Below are 16728 nucleotides of genomic sequence, written 5' to 3' on the forward strand. Positions count from 1 at the left end.
TAATATTTTGTTTACAGAATTTTTAAACTATCACTAAATAATAATTTGTCTTCGCGTGGACTGTAAAATCGTCAAAATCTGATTTATTAAATTCAATATAAAGCCGAGATTAAATTAAACGAAACTCGGTAAATTTTTTTATTTGTCTGAATTTTAATTTGATTTTTTTAAACTATTTTAAATTAATAAACATTTGTTAAATAAAAAATAAAACATTCATCCCTGAAACATTAAAAATTTAGTAGTTCGTTAGTCGGAATCGTATTTGGGTTTATATAGTACTCGGGTTAATGTAATACACGAGATTACATTTGTATATATGTTATTCATGTTATTTTTTCATAATTTAAATGGAGATATTTCGTTCGTCGGTGTAATTGTATTGAAATAAAACAAAGTAATATATAATATTCATCTTAACTAAACAAAATTATACTTTTGGTCGAGATTGAAATAAATTTAAAATCAAAGTAAGTATAATAAGTTGAATTTAGTCGGTGTAATGGATTTCAGGCTAAAATAAAATAATAACTCGTCTGCTTAAAAAATTATATTATCTAATTGAATTTTCGTCGATCGGAATAATAGTACCGTGCTAAAACAAAATAATATTTACAATTCATTATAAATCAAACTAAATATATATAGTATCCATCTGATTTAAACAAAATTATTTATTTATTCAGTTTTAAATAAAATTAAAATCAAACTAAATATATATAATTAATTAGATTTGAATAGTATAATATTTCTCGGAATAAGAAAATAAATAAATGTGATTTGTATACTATTGAACCGGGATAAAAATTATCTTTTAAATTAAAAATAATTATATTTCGTAAATACATGTAGAAATAATACTAATATTATATATGTTAATTTAATAATAATTTTTTTCAAATTTAAATACATTTAAATAGAAAAACCAAATTATATCTTTATTATATAATATGTGCAATGAAAATTTTATTCAATTTTTTTATAGTTATGTTCCATGTACTGTTAATTTAATATGAACTGTTAGATCTTTTTGTAAATATATATGTATATGTATAATTATTATCAAATCACATCATCTAAATTTTATTAAATAAATAATAAAAAATAATGATGTTATAATACATTATTTCCAATCCATAAAAACTAGTAGGCTAAAAATAAAACTGTTAGTATTTGATAAGGTGGTTAAATAGAGAAATGGTAGCTTCTTCACAAAAATTTTCCAAAATTTTCAAATGTCACATGATAAATAGCAATCTTCCTAAATATACAATGATATCGTGCATATATAAATATGTCCCATATGATATTTGATAAAATATTTGATAAACTTGCTCCATCTCTTTTCTGTGCAATTTTTTTCTTTTTCTCTTGGTACAATTTGTACCCCATTTCTAAATTTCTGAATTGCCACTAAGAGTGACTTCGTCTTTCTTTTCTGTTGTTCTTGTGAGAGAGGATAGTGTAGAGAAGTCACGCATAATATGCTAAAATCAAATATCATTGATATAATTTAAGTATAATTGATTTGTGGTCAGACTTTCAATCATATGCGAGTCATTCCTGGGAGATAAAGCATGCCTCAGTTTTAGAGCTTCTAACCACGCATTATTTTAGCACTAATCGGATTTCTGTTTTGCTACACTACTGCTGCAACCCATGGGTTTTACTTCTTAGCTTAATCCGTTTGACATCTCATCTGATCGTCTAATGTCTGTGTATATAAGATCTTACTAGTATTTGATTAAGCGATAACATAGACAAGATAGTTTGGCTATATCTGGAGAAGTTTTAACTTTTCATTTACCGACTATAATTCTATGACATGTAAATTAGAATTGGTGAGGTGTTAAGTAAGCTCAATAAGTAACTGTAAACTCATGCATGATGCTGTAAGTTTCATCTATTTAACCAGTAGATAAGATGAACATTAAGACTTTCATCATCAACAATCAGTAATCAAGAAGAAAAAACTAAAGTTGTATTACTAAAAGAAGAAGTAATGTTTACAGAGAATGTGTATCTATCTACAATCTGTTTTCTTACTCTATAAGTTATGACTACTACTATATATATGCAGCTAACTCTCTATGTGCAGGTTCTAATTCTGTTATGCCAACGTGGCATTCTGTTAAATACACAGCTGGTGGTGCTGAGTGTGATGCTGAGCTCATCATGTAATGCTGAGCTGAAATGATAGTGTATTGTGTATTAACCAATACCCCCCCCCCTCAAGCTGGGAGATGAAATCAGCAAATCCTTAAACTGAGGAGATGAAGAAAGCAGAGATGGAGACATGCCCAGCTTGGACATCAAATCCTTAAACTAAGGAGATGGTAATACTTTAGTAAGAACGTCAGCAAGTTGGTGTTGAGTAGGTAGATAAGAGAGTTGTAATAGACCTTCCAAGACTTTATCTCGAGTAAAGTGGCAATCAAGCTCGATGTGTTTAGTGCGTTCGTGAAAGACCGGATTTTTTGCAATGTATAAGGCGGACTGATTATCACAGTGAAGTGTGATAGGCTTTAAATTAGTAAATCCAAGTTCTTCAAGTAAACGAACCAGTCAGGTTACTTCAGAAGCAGAAGAAGTCATGGCACGATATTCGGCCTCTGCAGAAGAACGGGACACTGTAGATTGCTTTTTCGATTTCCATGAGACAGGTGAATTTCCAAATAGCATGATGTAACCTGTTATAGATTTCCTGGAATCAACACATGAAGCCCAGTCAGAGTCTGAAAAGGCTTGGAGAGTAAGTGAATCTGCAGCATTGAGCAATATTCCTTGACCAACTGTATTAGCAACATATCAAATAGTGTGGCAAAGAGCATCAAAATGTGGTATTCGAGGATTCTGCATATATTGGCTTAGAGTCTGAACAGTGTATGAAAGATCTGGACGGGTGTTGGTTAAATAATTCAGCTTACCCACAAGAGAATGATAAAACTCAGGTTTAGAATATAAAGGACCTTCTGTAGCTGAGAGTTTCAAATGTAAAGGCAATGGTGTCACAGCTGGTTTAGAAATATCAAAGGTGCAATCCTTTAAAATATCCCGAGTAAATTTTCTTTGGCTTAGAATGATGCCATTTATAACATAACCTACCTCAATGCCCAGAAAATAATGAAGAATACCCAAGTCTTTAATGCTAAATATGTGATGTAAATGAGACTTGAGGTCCTCAATTATTTGTGAACTATTACCAGTGACAATAATGTCGTCAACGTAAACAGCAACAATGGTAATAGCATATGTAGTACGTTTGATAAACATACTATAATCATTTTTCGACTGGACATACCCCAAAGAAATTAATTCACTGATCAGTTGTTCAAACCATTTACGGGATGCTTGCTTCAAACCGTAAAGAGATTTTCGTAATCGACAAACCTGATTAGCCTTATGTGGAACACTTGGGGGCACTTTCATATAAACTTCCTCAGTAAGGTCGCCATGAAGAAAGGCGTTGTTCACGTCCAGTTGATATAATGTCCACCTACGACTGGCAGCAAGGGAAATTAAACATCGAATAGAGCTCATTTTTATGACTGGAGAGAATATTTCCTCATAATCTATTCCGTTTTGTTGAGTGAACCCCTTTGCAACTAAGTGGGCTTTGCAACGTTCTAGAGAGCCATCAGTATGGAGTTTTGTTTTATAAACCTATTTACATCCAATGGGTTTCTTCCCTAATGGCAAATCAACGAGATCCCATGTGTGATTATCATTTAGTGCCTTTATTTCTTTGGCCATGGCATCGACCCATAAAGGATTAGCAGATGCATCTTTATAAGTAGTAGGCTCAAGAATGGACTCATGATGAACAAGGAATGCTTTATGATAAGATGGCATATCAGAATAGTTGAATAAATTACACCAGTGAGTTGGAGTATGAAGAGTGGCAAGATGACAGTGAATAGAGTTAAGATAGGATGGTTGTTTTCTAATGCGAGTGGACTGTCGAGTTTCAGGATGAGCACTATTATCAGTGATGTTAGAACTATCAGTGGTAACATCATTGACAATAGTAGTAAGATTAGTATTTGTAGTATCTGAATGATCGGTAGAAGAAATGTCATGAGAATCTGTATCAAGAAGACTAACGGAAGATGTATGAACCAAAACATCAGGTTCAAAATGTGAGGTATGAACTGCAGTTGTATTAGTAGGAAGAAATGTAGACGAAAGATATTGAGATTTAGATTGGATAGACAATATGTGATAAGGAAAATGATGCTCATAAAAGGTAACATCGCGAGACACAATAATTTCAGAAGTAGATAAATCTAGGACTTTATATGCCTTCTGATAGAGTGGATAACCTATAAAAACACAAGGTTTGGCATAGGGAGAAAATTTTGTGCGGACATGTTTTATTGTAGACACGTAACACAAACAGCCATAAACACGTAAATTGTCAAGGCAAGGATCTGTTTTGAAGAGTCTGAAGTATGGTGTGGTGTTACCAATACTCTTAAGAGGCATCCTATTTATCAAGTATGTTGCACATAAAATGGACTCACCCCAATAATGATTTGGTAAATTGGACTGATATTGTAAAGCACGGGTTGTTTCCAATAGATGTCGATGCTTCCGTTCCACAACCCCGTTTTGCTGGGGTGTGTAACTGCAGCTGGTTTGATGTATTATCCCTTTGGATTGAAGAATTGATTTCAAATATCCTTCAGTGAATTCTTTAGCATTGTCTGATCATATAGCTAAAATCTTACTGCAGAACTGTTTTTCAGCATAAGCAATGAACTTGGCTATAACAAACGGGACTTCAGATTTATACTTGATCAAATGTACCCAAGTATAACGACTATAATCGTCAACTATAGTAACAAACTGGTTACAATGATTATGATTCTTGACCTTATAAGGTCCCCATACATCGACATGTAGCAATTCAAAGATAGTAGTGCTTTTAATACTACTAATTGGAAAAGAATTCCTAGTTTGTTTTGCTCTAGGACAAATTTGACAAAGAGAGTCTGCAACATCTTCTTTTACTTTGCAATGAGGTTGAATCAACTTTAAGTTGGAGAAAGAAATGTGTCCCAAACAGAGGTGCCAGAGTTTTGAGTCATCTCAAATACTGAGATGTGCAGCAGCTGAAGAACTAAAAAAATGAGCAGTAGAGACATCCTTTTTTGGTGCAACAGTGTATAAACCAGTGTGAAGTTCACCAAGAAGAAGTGGTGGATGCTTCTGAGAGAGGTCCTGAAGGTGGCATTGTGTTGCAGAAAAAATGACATTAGAATGCATATCTTCACAGATTTTATGAACAGAAAGCAATCTATAATGAAATGATGGGACAAGAAGTACATTGGACAATGTGATTTTATCATTTAAAACCACAGTACCAACATGTGTTACTCTAATTTGACTTCCATCCGGTATGGTTATGAAATTGTTTGCATCAATCACAGGATTAAGAACTGAAAAATCATCTGGATAAGGACTGATGTGATCAGTAGATCCACTGTCTAAAAACCATTCTTTTGTAAAAGAAGACAACAAACACATTTTACCTGCAAGTAGTGCATGTCCATTTTGTCCTTGAGTATCTTGATCTCTGTCAAAAAATTTCTGTTTGCCAAGCAATTCAATCAACTAATTATATTGATCCATAGAGATAGGAGGTGCAGAATTGAATGAAACATTGGTAGGAGTAGAAATCATATTTCCATCAGTACTGTCAACAGTGTGATCTGACAAAGATGTATTCTGAACATTTTGAGAATTCTGAGAGAATGCAGCAACCTTTCTTTCTCTTGGTTTAAAACCTGGTGGGAATCCATGTATCTTAAAGCATCTTTCTATGCTATGACCATTTATTTTACAATTGGTACAGTAATAGGAGCTCCCGGGTTTTCTGATAGATTGTGTCTGGAACTGCTAAGAGGGAGCAGAGTATTGTTGTTGATTAGAGTACTGTTGTGGAAATTTGGCTCCAGAGTAATTGTTAGAAAATCTCCTTCTGTCAGCAACAAAAGCCAAAGTATCAGTATGAGTTACTTGTTGAGACATTTCTTTATGATTTTCCTCTTGAGCCACTAATCTGTAGGCCTGTGTCACATTCAGCATTGGTGTCATCATTAGAATATTTCCTCTCACAGCTGAGAAGTTATCATTCAACTTCATAAGAAATTGTAAAACTCGTTGTTCTTGCTGCATCTTTTGGATTCGACCTGTTAGATTACAAGAGCATTTTTCACAAGTACAGGTTGGCAATGGGTATGCATCATCCAGACTATCCCATATAGTTTTGAGTTTTGTGTAGAATTCTGAAACACTAAGCTGCTCTTGATGAAGATCAGCTAATTTTTGTTCCAAAGAAGAAATTTGAGGCATTGACGCATATCCAAATATTTCCTCCAGATCTCTCCATATAGCCCTAGTAGTTTTAAGAAATAGTACACTCCTGGCTATATTTTCATCCAAATTAAACAAAAGCCAAGAAATCACTAGATCATTGCAGCGTTGCCATGCTTTATATTCAACAGAAGTAACATCATCAGGCATACTAATTATGCCATTCACAAAGCCTAATATGTTTTTAGCAGACAAAGTTAACATCATACTGCATTTCCAGTTATTAAAACCTTCACCGTTGAATTTAACGGAAACAAGCTGATTAGTACAGGGATCTGAAGGGTGAATGTAGTATATACTCGAAGGATCTTGATTAGTCTGAACCTGATTTGTTTGTGTAGAATCTGAAGCCATAATTTTCAACAGATTTGTCTCAATACAATTCAATCTTAGAAATTACTCAGAAACAGTTTTCAAGAAGTCAAGAAACGGCAACAACAAGAAGATTTCAGATCAACAAAAATTATCTTCCACAAATCAACGAATTCAGAATAAAGAAATCTTCATCATAGATCGATGAATCAACAGATAAAGAAATGATTAACTGAACGTTCTGAGCAAGATTAGAAATATCAATCACCAACAAAATAAATCGATAACCAGAGATTGAATCAAGAAACACCTGCTTTAGATGCTCGATCAGTTCAACTACTATAGAGATCAACAAATCTTCAACGATTATTGCGAAAAATTCTCCGATGATCACTCCGGCATAGAAATCAGCGACAAATGATCAATTACACTCTGATACCATGTAAGTTTCATCTATTTAACCAGTAGATAAGATGAACATTAAGACTTTCATCATCAACAATCAGTAATCAAGAAGAAAAAACTAAAGTTGTATTACTAAAAGAAGAAGTAATGTTTACAGAGAATGTGACAATCTGTTTTCTTACTCTACAAGTTATGACTACTACTATATATATACAGCTAACTCTCTATGTGCAGGTTCTAATTCTGTTATGCCAATGTGGCATTCTGTTAAATACACAGCTGGTGGTGCTGAGCGTGGTATTGAGCTCATCATGTAATGCTGAGCTGAAATGATAGTGTATTGTGTATTAACCAATAGATGCATGCAATCAATCACTCATGTTGCAACTTGTAAGAGACGTTCTTTTAGAATGTCAATTTTAATGATTCCATTAAGAAGAGTGATGTATAGGGGGAATACTTTGCGGAGGAGCATGACCGTAGGGTAAGTAATTTCTGAAGTCAGAGTATGTTTGTCACCGTTTAATTGCATTTTACAACCCCTACATTTAATAACAAAACTATATACTTACTTTCAAAAATACAGTTTGCAACACCTAAATTTAGACATCAAACACAATATGCATCCCTAACCATTTTGTTAAAAATGGGTAAAATTGAAATTCAGCAATATATTTAAATAATAATCTTAATTTTTTTTTAAATAAACTAAAATTTAGAATTTTAAATTATAAAAATAATATTAATGTCAATTATTTTATTACTCAGTATAATTTTTAAAATTTTAAAATATAGATATATTTAGAAACTTTATGATCATATATATAAACATATATTTTGCGTAATAAATATATTTTTAAGTATTTAGCATTATGATTAATTTAGAGTATTACTAATAGAAAACAGCTATAATTTTTTTCATGTAAAAAATACATTAAAATAAATATTTTAATTAATTTGAAATTTTAATTATTAATATTAACATCTCAATTTCAATTTCAATTTTATAACGGCAAGGATACATGTTGTAGTTGATAATGAAAGTTAAGGGTTGTAAATTATATTTTGCAAAATAGGTATACTATTTTGATTTTAAATGAAAGATGATTTTGCAAAGTGCAATTAACTCCCTGCAAGAATTATATTATAACATTTTTATCATATTAATTTTTTTCGATGATCATATAATAGAGCCATTTGCGGTGCCTCAGAGTGATTATATTTTCTCAGGAAGGACACGTTATGATATATTTTCGACAAGTAACAAATTGGACCGTGATTATGTGTGTGTTTGGATTATGAATCTTTAAGTGGCATGCTCAAAAAGTCTAGGAGGTTTTGGGAGCCTTATGAGCTTACTGGTTCGTGGTTAGCTTCATATGTCATGTTCGTGTATAAGGGACATCATCTAGGACTTGGGTGTCGAGAGTCCAATAAAAATTTAAATTTCTTACATGTAAACTTTGTTAATCTGTTTTAGCTTTATCATCCTCTTTTGTACAATCTATTAAGAAATTTACAGTAATTTTTTGTTACCTACATGTACTGTGTTGTTTGAGTACATTATCTATATTAAACTTTTTTTGTTATGAAATCAGGATCAATGATCCGGTTGCAATGAAGCTACTCGACAAGACAGGTGAGATGCTCTCATTAGAACCTCCTGATGAGAGAGCCTTAGAACCCTTTTTGTGGGGGGCCTTGATCAAGAATCAGTGATCAGGACTTGAGGGACAACTTCTATGCTCATGGTGAAATTGAGACTATAAAAATTATGCTATCACGAGCTTGTGCTTTTGTTACGTACAGGACCAGAGAAGGTCCAGCAAAGGCATCCGAAGAACTCTCCAACAAGCTGGCCATAAAAGGTCTGAGGCTGAAGCTGATGTGGGGTAGGCTTCAAGCAGCAAAACCTTAATCCGAAGCCTCTGATGAAGCAAGGCAAGCAGTGATTCAAAGTGGATTTCTGCCAAGAGCTTTTATATCACAACACCAAAATCATGTTATTGAGCAACCAGGCTATCCAGACCAGCCCACACAACCTAAGTATTATTCTAATATTCCACCACAACAGCCTCCACAGCCACAGGGGAGGCAACTTTATCCTTCAATGGATCCTCAAAGTATGGGAACAGTGATTCCATCCCAAAAAGGAGCTTCTAGTTGGTCAACTGAAAAAAGGAGTGGTTCAGAGAAGCAGCAAGTGCTACATTATCCACCTTACTTGGGTATGTCACCTCCTCAAAGTCAGTTTTACCAGCCTTCTTACCCCCAATATGGGTAACCTCAACCCCCTTAATTATCAAAGCAATTCCCCTCAAACTTAGCAACAATACCCACAACCCCCTTATCAGCCTCATGCACCCCCCACAAGCCCAGTGCACATCAGGCAGGGCCCCAACAGCCCCGTGTTCACCAGGCAGGGCCTCAAGTTCAACAGCCCAATATACCCTCACAAACTGCTGGAGATCACCATACACGGCCTTCATCTGTGCCAGCACGGGAGTAACATGTGTCCTCTTGTGTCGTTAAAGTTTATTCAAAAATGGTTGAGGGTTCTCACAAGGTTGATTATCCTGATGCTTGAGCTTGTTTTTCAATCTCAATTAGGAGCACCCAAAATTCCTCACTTTAGATTCTGATAGCAGATATTTTTAAAAAAAATGAATTTACTTTGGCTCTGTTTATTATGCTTGGAACTGGATGCGCTCTTATCTTTTATCTGCCGTGGACCCTGTTTATGTTCATAAGTATGCCAAATCATATTCATTAATGAACCATTCAGTTATGCTTTTAGAAAATTAAGAACATAAGAATAATATCAGTATTTTCAGAATCAAACATTTCTAGGATTTAGATATGTGTCGAAGTTAAGTTATTTGCCTGCCGTAATAGGGTAACCAATACCGTGTTGACTTAATGATCTTTCGGCCCCTAAAGAATGGGCCGTTATACCCATTGTTGTAGAAAAATTGAGGATAACTTGGATTATTCTGAAGTCTTGACAAACAATTTCAGATTGAAATAATTTGGTGGTTATCCAAACTTTTCAACCGGATAAAATCAAAATATAAGAACAGAGAATGATGTATTTTGTGTGAATTCAACAACCAACCTTTTATTTTTTCTATATCAATGACCAAATATGTTGCAAGTATTATATAGGTGTCCAAAAGACATGTCCTAAGACACGTCCATACATGTCCAAAAGACATGTCCTAAGACACATCCATACATGTCCAAAAGACATGTCCTAAGACACATCCATACATATCCAAAAGACATGTCCTAAGACACATCCTTTGAGGTATGCGGTTGTGTCTAAAAGACATGTCTTTTCACATTAACACGAACCCCCGCCAATACCGAAAATCATAATAAACTCAAACAAGCATGCACTCCGCACTCTCCCGACTTGTATGATGAAATATTACAATCACATTGGTCAACTAGTTAATCCAATTACACTAAAATATCTAACAATCCTCCCCCATTTTAGCGTAATCCATGATTAACTAAACAAAATCACAACAAACAACAAATTTATGCATAAATGAAATATCACGATGATTGAATTTCATATTAGTATATTACACATTCCAGATATTCGAATATCAAGGTATCACAACTGATTGAACCTCTGTTATTCATAATGAATACATGAAGATAATATACACATAAATTTACATTCTCAAATGTTCTCACTTGACACTATCTTTTACTAGCCTTGTGTCCTAATCCTTCATAAGCATAATAAAGTCAAGTCCTAACTTCTTGAAGCGGCTAAACTTCATGCTCACATAAGTAGCTCTTTTATTCTTGCACCTGCATATGCAATTTTTCAAAAGAACTATTAAGAAGATAAACTTCAACCTCCTCAACTTGCAGGTCTAAACACATACCTTGGGATGATACTATTAATGTGTTCCAATCTCTAGATATTAAGCATTCCGCATTGAATTCAACATCTAATGTCATATTAGATGGGAATTGGGTATCTCAACATGAGAAATTTTAGATGGACTTTAATCCCACCCCTATAGCCGATTTGTACACAAGATCTCTTCTCAACCCTTTCGTCAAATGATCGGCTAAATTATGTTGAGTTCTTATAAACTCCACTGATATAACACCATGCATGATAAGCTCTCGAATCATGCTGTGTCTAACACCTAAGTGTCTAGACTTGCCTTTGTACACTTCTCTATATGCATTAGCCAAGGCAGACTCACTATCACATCTAATAGATAAGGGAGATATCGGTTTAGGCCACAATGGAATTTCATAAATCAGATTTCTTAGCCATTCAGCTTCTTTACCAGCAACTGATAATGCTACAAACTCAGATTCCATTATTGAGTTAGAAATGCAACTCTGTTTTTTTATGCCTAAGAAATAGCACCTCCCCCAAGAAGGAATACCCAACCACTCGTGAAAGAATGATCTTCTTTATCACAAATCCAACTTGCATCCGAATGACCTTCAAGAACCGAAGGAAATCCAGTATAAGTCAAACCATAATCCATGGTTCCTTTTAAGTACTTGAACACTCGGCTTAAAGCTTGCCAATGTTGTGAACTTGGTTTGCTAGTAAACCTACTAAGCTTACCAACATCATAGGCTATATCTGGCCTAGTGCTTATCATGGCATACATGAGGCTACCAATCGCTCTTGAGAATTCAAGTTGAGATACTATAACTCCTTTACTAGATACTAGCTTAAGACTAGAATCAATAGGAGTGCTAACTGGAGAACAATTATTAAAGTTAAATCTTTTCAAAATCTTCTCAATATAATGAGATTGAGAAATTGAAATACTATTTTTCGTACGCTTGATCTTTATACCAAGAATCACCTCAGCCTCTCTCAAGTCTTTCATGTCAAAATTAGATGACAAAAATTTCTTGGTTTTATCCACTTGATTTTGGTCAGTACCAAAAATCAACATATCATCTACGTATAAGCAAATTATAACTCCTTTACCAGAAGCATCAAACTTGCTATATACACATTTGTCTGCTTGGTTAAGAAGAAAACCATTAGACAAAACCACACTATCAAATTTTTGATGCCAATCTTTTGGTGCTTGTTTAAGATCATACAAAGATTTCTTCAATTTACACACCTTGTGCTCACTACCAGGCATAAGAAACCCTTCCGGTTGTTTCATATAAATCTCCTCATCTAATTCACCATTCAAGAATGCAGTTTTTACATCCATCTGATGAATTACAAGATTGTGTATAGATGCAAGTGCTATCAACAATCTGATAGTAGAAATCCTAGCAACAAGAGCACAAGTATCAAAGTAATCAATCCCTTCTTTTTGCCTAAAGCCTTGTATAACCAATCTGGCTTTAAATTTGTCTATGGTACTGTCCACTTTCAATTTTCTTTTGAAGATCCATTTGTTTCCTAATGCTTTACAGCCAGGAGGTAGATCACTCAATTCCTATATGTTATTATTCATGATAGAATCCATCTCATCCTGAAGAGCTTCTTTCCAGAATGCAACATTCCTTGATGTCATTGCTTCATTAAATGTTTTTGGATCCTCCTCAATAATAAAACAATATTGGTACTCAGACTCAATCTCAACCTCATCTCTTGAACCTTCAACCAAATAAAGTTGAAAATCAGGTCCAAATGATTTGTTTTTTCTAGTTCTAAAACTTCTCCTTGGTTCAGAAGGTCCATGAACATCTTCAGTTTGAACCGTGTTCCTACTGAAAGAATTATGAATCGTGTCTCTTGGTCTAGGTATAGATGTAAATATATTTTCATCAAAGTCAGCATCTCTTGACTCGATAATCGTATTCACAGATACATAATCATTATATTCTAATACATGGAACCTATATGTAATGGAATGCTCAGCATACCCCACAAAAATACAATCTAAACCTCTTTCACCCAAGTTTCTCCTTTGGGGTTCAGTGAGCCTTACAACTGCTCTACATCCCCAAACTCTCAGAAAACTCAATTTTGGTGGCTCTTTATACCAAAGTTCATAAGGGGTAAATTTATTCCTCTTAGTAGGAATCCTATTTAACAAATAACAGGCTATTAACATAGCCTCACCCCAAAAACCTTCATTCAAACCTGAATAGGATAACATGGAATTAACCATCTCTTTCAAAGTCCTATTCTTCCTTTCTGCCACACCATTTTGTTGTGGTGTATAAGGAGAAGTGGTTTGATGTATTATACCAGTAGATTGAAAGTATACTGGATCATAATACTCACCTCCTTTATCAGTACGCAGATTTTTAAACATAGTACTTTTATGTAGCTCTACTTCTTCTTTATAGATTTTAAATTTATCAAGAGCTTCATACTTAGTATTCAACAAATAAACATAGCAATATCTAGATGCATCGTCAATAGATGTAATGACATATTTTTTATTTCCCAACGAAGGTGTAGCATGAAAATCACATAAATCGCTATGTATCAGTTCCAACACTTCAGATATTATGTTTACATCCTCGAAAGGCTTTCTGGTTATCTTAGTTAACATACATGTTTTACATTTCTCATTATTTATATCAATAGACGGTATGAGACTCATTTTAGACATATCCTTTATTCTTTTATAATGTACATGTCCCAGTCTAGCATGCCACAATTTAGATTTATTCGAATTATTACTAGCACTATTAGAAGCCATACAAGCAGATTCATCATCAAATGAGACATTAACATTCAACATAAACATGCCATTACATAAATAACCAAAGCCAACAAAAGTATCATGCTTTGACAAGATGTACTTGTCACTTTCATACACTTGTTTGTAACCACAATTATTCAATACAACACCAGACATGAGATTCTTTCGAATTCCAGGAACATACAACATATTATTTAATAATACATATTTTCTAGAAGTAAAAACAAGCTTTACATTTCCTAGTCCTTAAATTGGTTTAGTTGCAACATTTCCCATTTTTAACATAGATCCATCTTCGATTGGTTGAAAATCTTCAAACCAACGAAGATCTTTACACAGATGACTTGTTGCTCCAGAATCAATCCACCACGCAACATTATCATCCTGCACATAAAATGCCTCAGAGATTAGTGACACATAATTCTGCCCAGAATTATAATTTTGTACTAAAATCTGACCTTGTTGCTTTTCTGGATCCTTAGATCCACTTGGACCAGCGTTATGCTTGCCTTTACCAACCCGACAATCCTTCTTGAAATGACCAGGTTTTTCACACTTCCAACATGCCAATTTTGGTTTCTTGTTGGAAGAGGTATTGTTATTTCTTTAAACTTCCTCTTCTTACCATTGTCTTTGTTAGAATTCTTAGAAGATCCACCATCTTCAACCATATTTACAAAAGAGTTACCGACTTGATTCTTTCCCTTAGGATTATTCTCAATTTCTTGAGCCCTTAAAGCCTCTTCAATTCTGAAGTGACTTCCAAGTTCAACCAAAGTCATCTCTTCCTTATTATGTTTCAGGGTGTGTTTGAAATCTTTCCACGAGGGTGGCAGTTTGTCTATAACACTAGAAACCGAAATGGATTCATCCATTTTCATGTCGTGTTGAACAAACTGTCCAAAAATCCTTAACAGTTCATTATAATGTTCCATGACCGGTCTAGTATCAACCATTTTATAGTTAATAAAATTACTAACCAGAAACTTTTTGCTAGAAGCATCTTCAACCATGTACTTGGATTCAAGGGAATCCCATAATTCTTTTGCAGACTCAACATTTTGGTATATATCAAAAAGAGAATTAGACATACCGTTCAAGATGTGACCCCGATAGATGTAGTCATCATTCTCCCATGTGCAGCGTCTTCTAGTCTGTTCTACAGTTTCCTCCTCAATCATTTCTGGCATTGGAGTACTGAAAACGTACACAACTTTTAATGTGGTTAACAAGAAATGCATCTTCTTTTGCCATCTTCTAAAGTCATGTCCCTCAAACTTGTCTAGTTTTACAAACTTGCTAGTCATCTCTTTTACAGATTCGTTGTTCGCCATCTTCAGAAAAGAAATTTGTTTCAATCTTTGTTATAGAAAAATTGAGGATAACTTGGATTATTCTGAAGTCTTGACAAACAATTTCAGATTGAAACAATTTGGTAGTTATCCAAACTTTTCAACCGGATAAAATCAGAATATAAGAACAGAGAATGATGTATTTTGTGTGAATTCAACAACCAACCTTTTATTTTTTTCTATATCAATGACCAAATCTGTTGCAAGTATTATATAGGTGTCCAAAAGACATGTCCTAAGACACATCCATACATGTCCAAAAGACATGTCCTAAGACACATCCATACATATCCAAAAGACATGTCCTAAGACACATCCTTTGAGGTATGCGGTTGTGTCTAAAAGACATGTCTTTTCACATTAACACGAACCCCCGCCAATACCGAAAATTATAATAAACTCAAACAAGCATGCACTCCGCACTCTCCCGACTTGTATGATGAAATATTACAATCACATTGGTCAACTAGTTAATCCGATTACACTAAAATATCTAACACCCATCAGCCCCAAAAGTATGAAGTCATACCTTTTGCCCCCTATAATATTAAGTATAGTACCTTTTAACTCTTTTTCGCTCCAAAACGACATATCGGTGAATATTGGAGGGTAAAATCGACTTTTACTAAGGAAAAGGGTTCAAAGGTATGAAGATGGATACTATAGAGGTAAAAATGTATGACTTCATACAGTTGGGAATATCATTTTCAGCAGCAAAATATTGTGGGCAGCATTGTAATTTTTTCCTCCTAGATGATTACAGTCGCATTATGTGGGTGTTCTTTCTCAAAACTAAGGATGAATCATTCAAGGCATTTAAATTATTCCGCGTAAGTCGTGATGTAAGCTTTGAAGAAACAAAATCTTGGCCTTGGAATAGACCTGCAACGGTAGCAGAAAAATCTGAAGAAACAATGTTGATGAAGGCTCCGATAATCCACTCCCTCATTGATACAATTTCGAGGAATACAAATAAGAGCTGTCAATTGGTGTTCCGCAGCCAACTTTAAGTAAATGATCTACAAATATAGTCCAACAAACCACAATTTCTTGCACCAATCACCAGAAGATTAAAGACCCCAATACCGAAAAACTTTATACCGACCAATTAATAATTTCTGTGTATTGCCTGAAAGATTCCATTATAACATCATTAGAAACACATACACACACACAGACTTCAAAATGCTGATTATCCAACAGCTCAACAAAACTAAATAGCAAATCAAGATTGTAACTTTAATTTCTTTTCAACACAAAAACACTAGTCAGATGCACATATGATGTAAAATCTTTGCAACTCAAAGCTTTGTAGTTAAATGCTTGAATACATGTGTGTTAGTGTCCTTTGTAATTTCTTTTTCAACATCCGGCAAGAACAGAACCACTGTGTAGCTCCAGCCTCTAGGCAAATCATGACAATTCTTGAAATAGAGGTGGAGTTGCGTGTAAACTATATTTCTTCTATGTTGTAAGAGAATGCCATTCTTTCTTTTGTTCTATTCCATCCTCCATTTTACGACTGTGTTCTATCCCAATCAACTTGATCTTGTGTTACCTTAAATTTATGAATTCAGGGGTGCATATAGTTGCGAGTGCATATATAG

At 34.1% G+C, this 16728-nt stretch overlaps 1 pseudogene; it reads left to right on the forward strand.

The window, feature by feature from the left end:
* Positions 1-7107: 7107 nt before the first annotated feature.
* On the forward strand, positions 7108-9573 carry LOC141665466 (zinc finger CCCH domain-containing protein 40-like; annotated as a pseudogene).
* Positions 9574-16728: the final 7155 nt, after the last annotated feature.

The sequence above is a fragment of the Apium graveolens genome, chromosome 6 (genome assembly GCF_009905375.1).
Source record: "Apium graveolens cultivar Ventura chromosome 6, ASM990537v1, whole genome shotgun sequence".
Lineage (NCBI taxonomy): Eukaryota > Viridiplantae > Streptophyta > Magnoliopsida > Apiales > Apiaceae > Apium > Apium graveolens.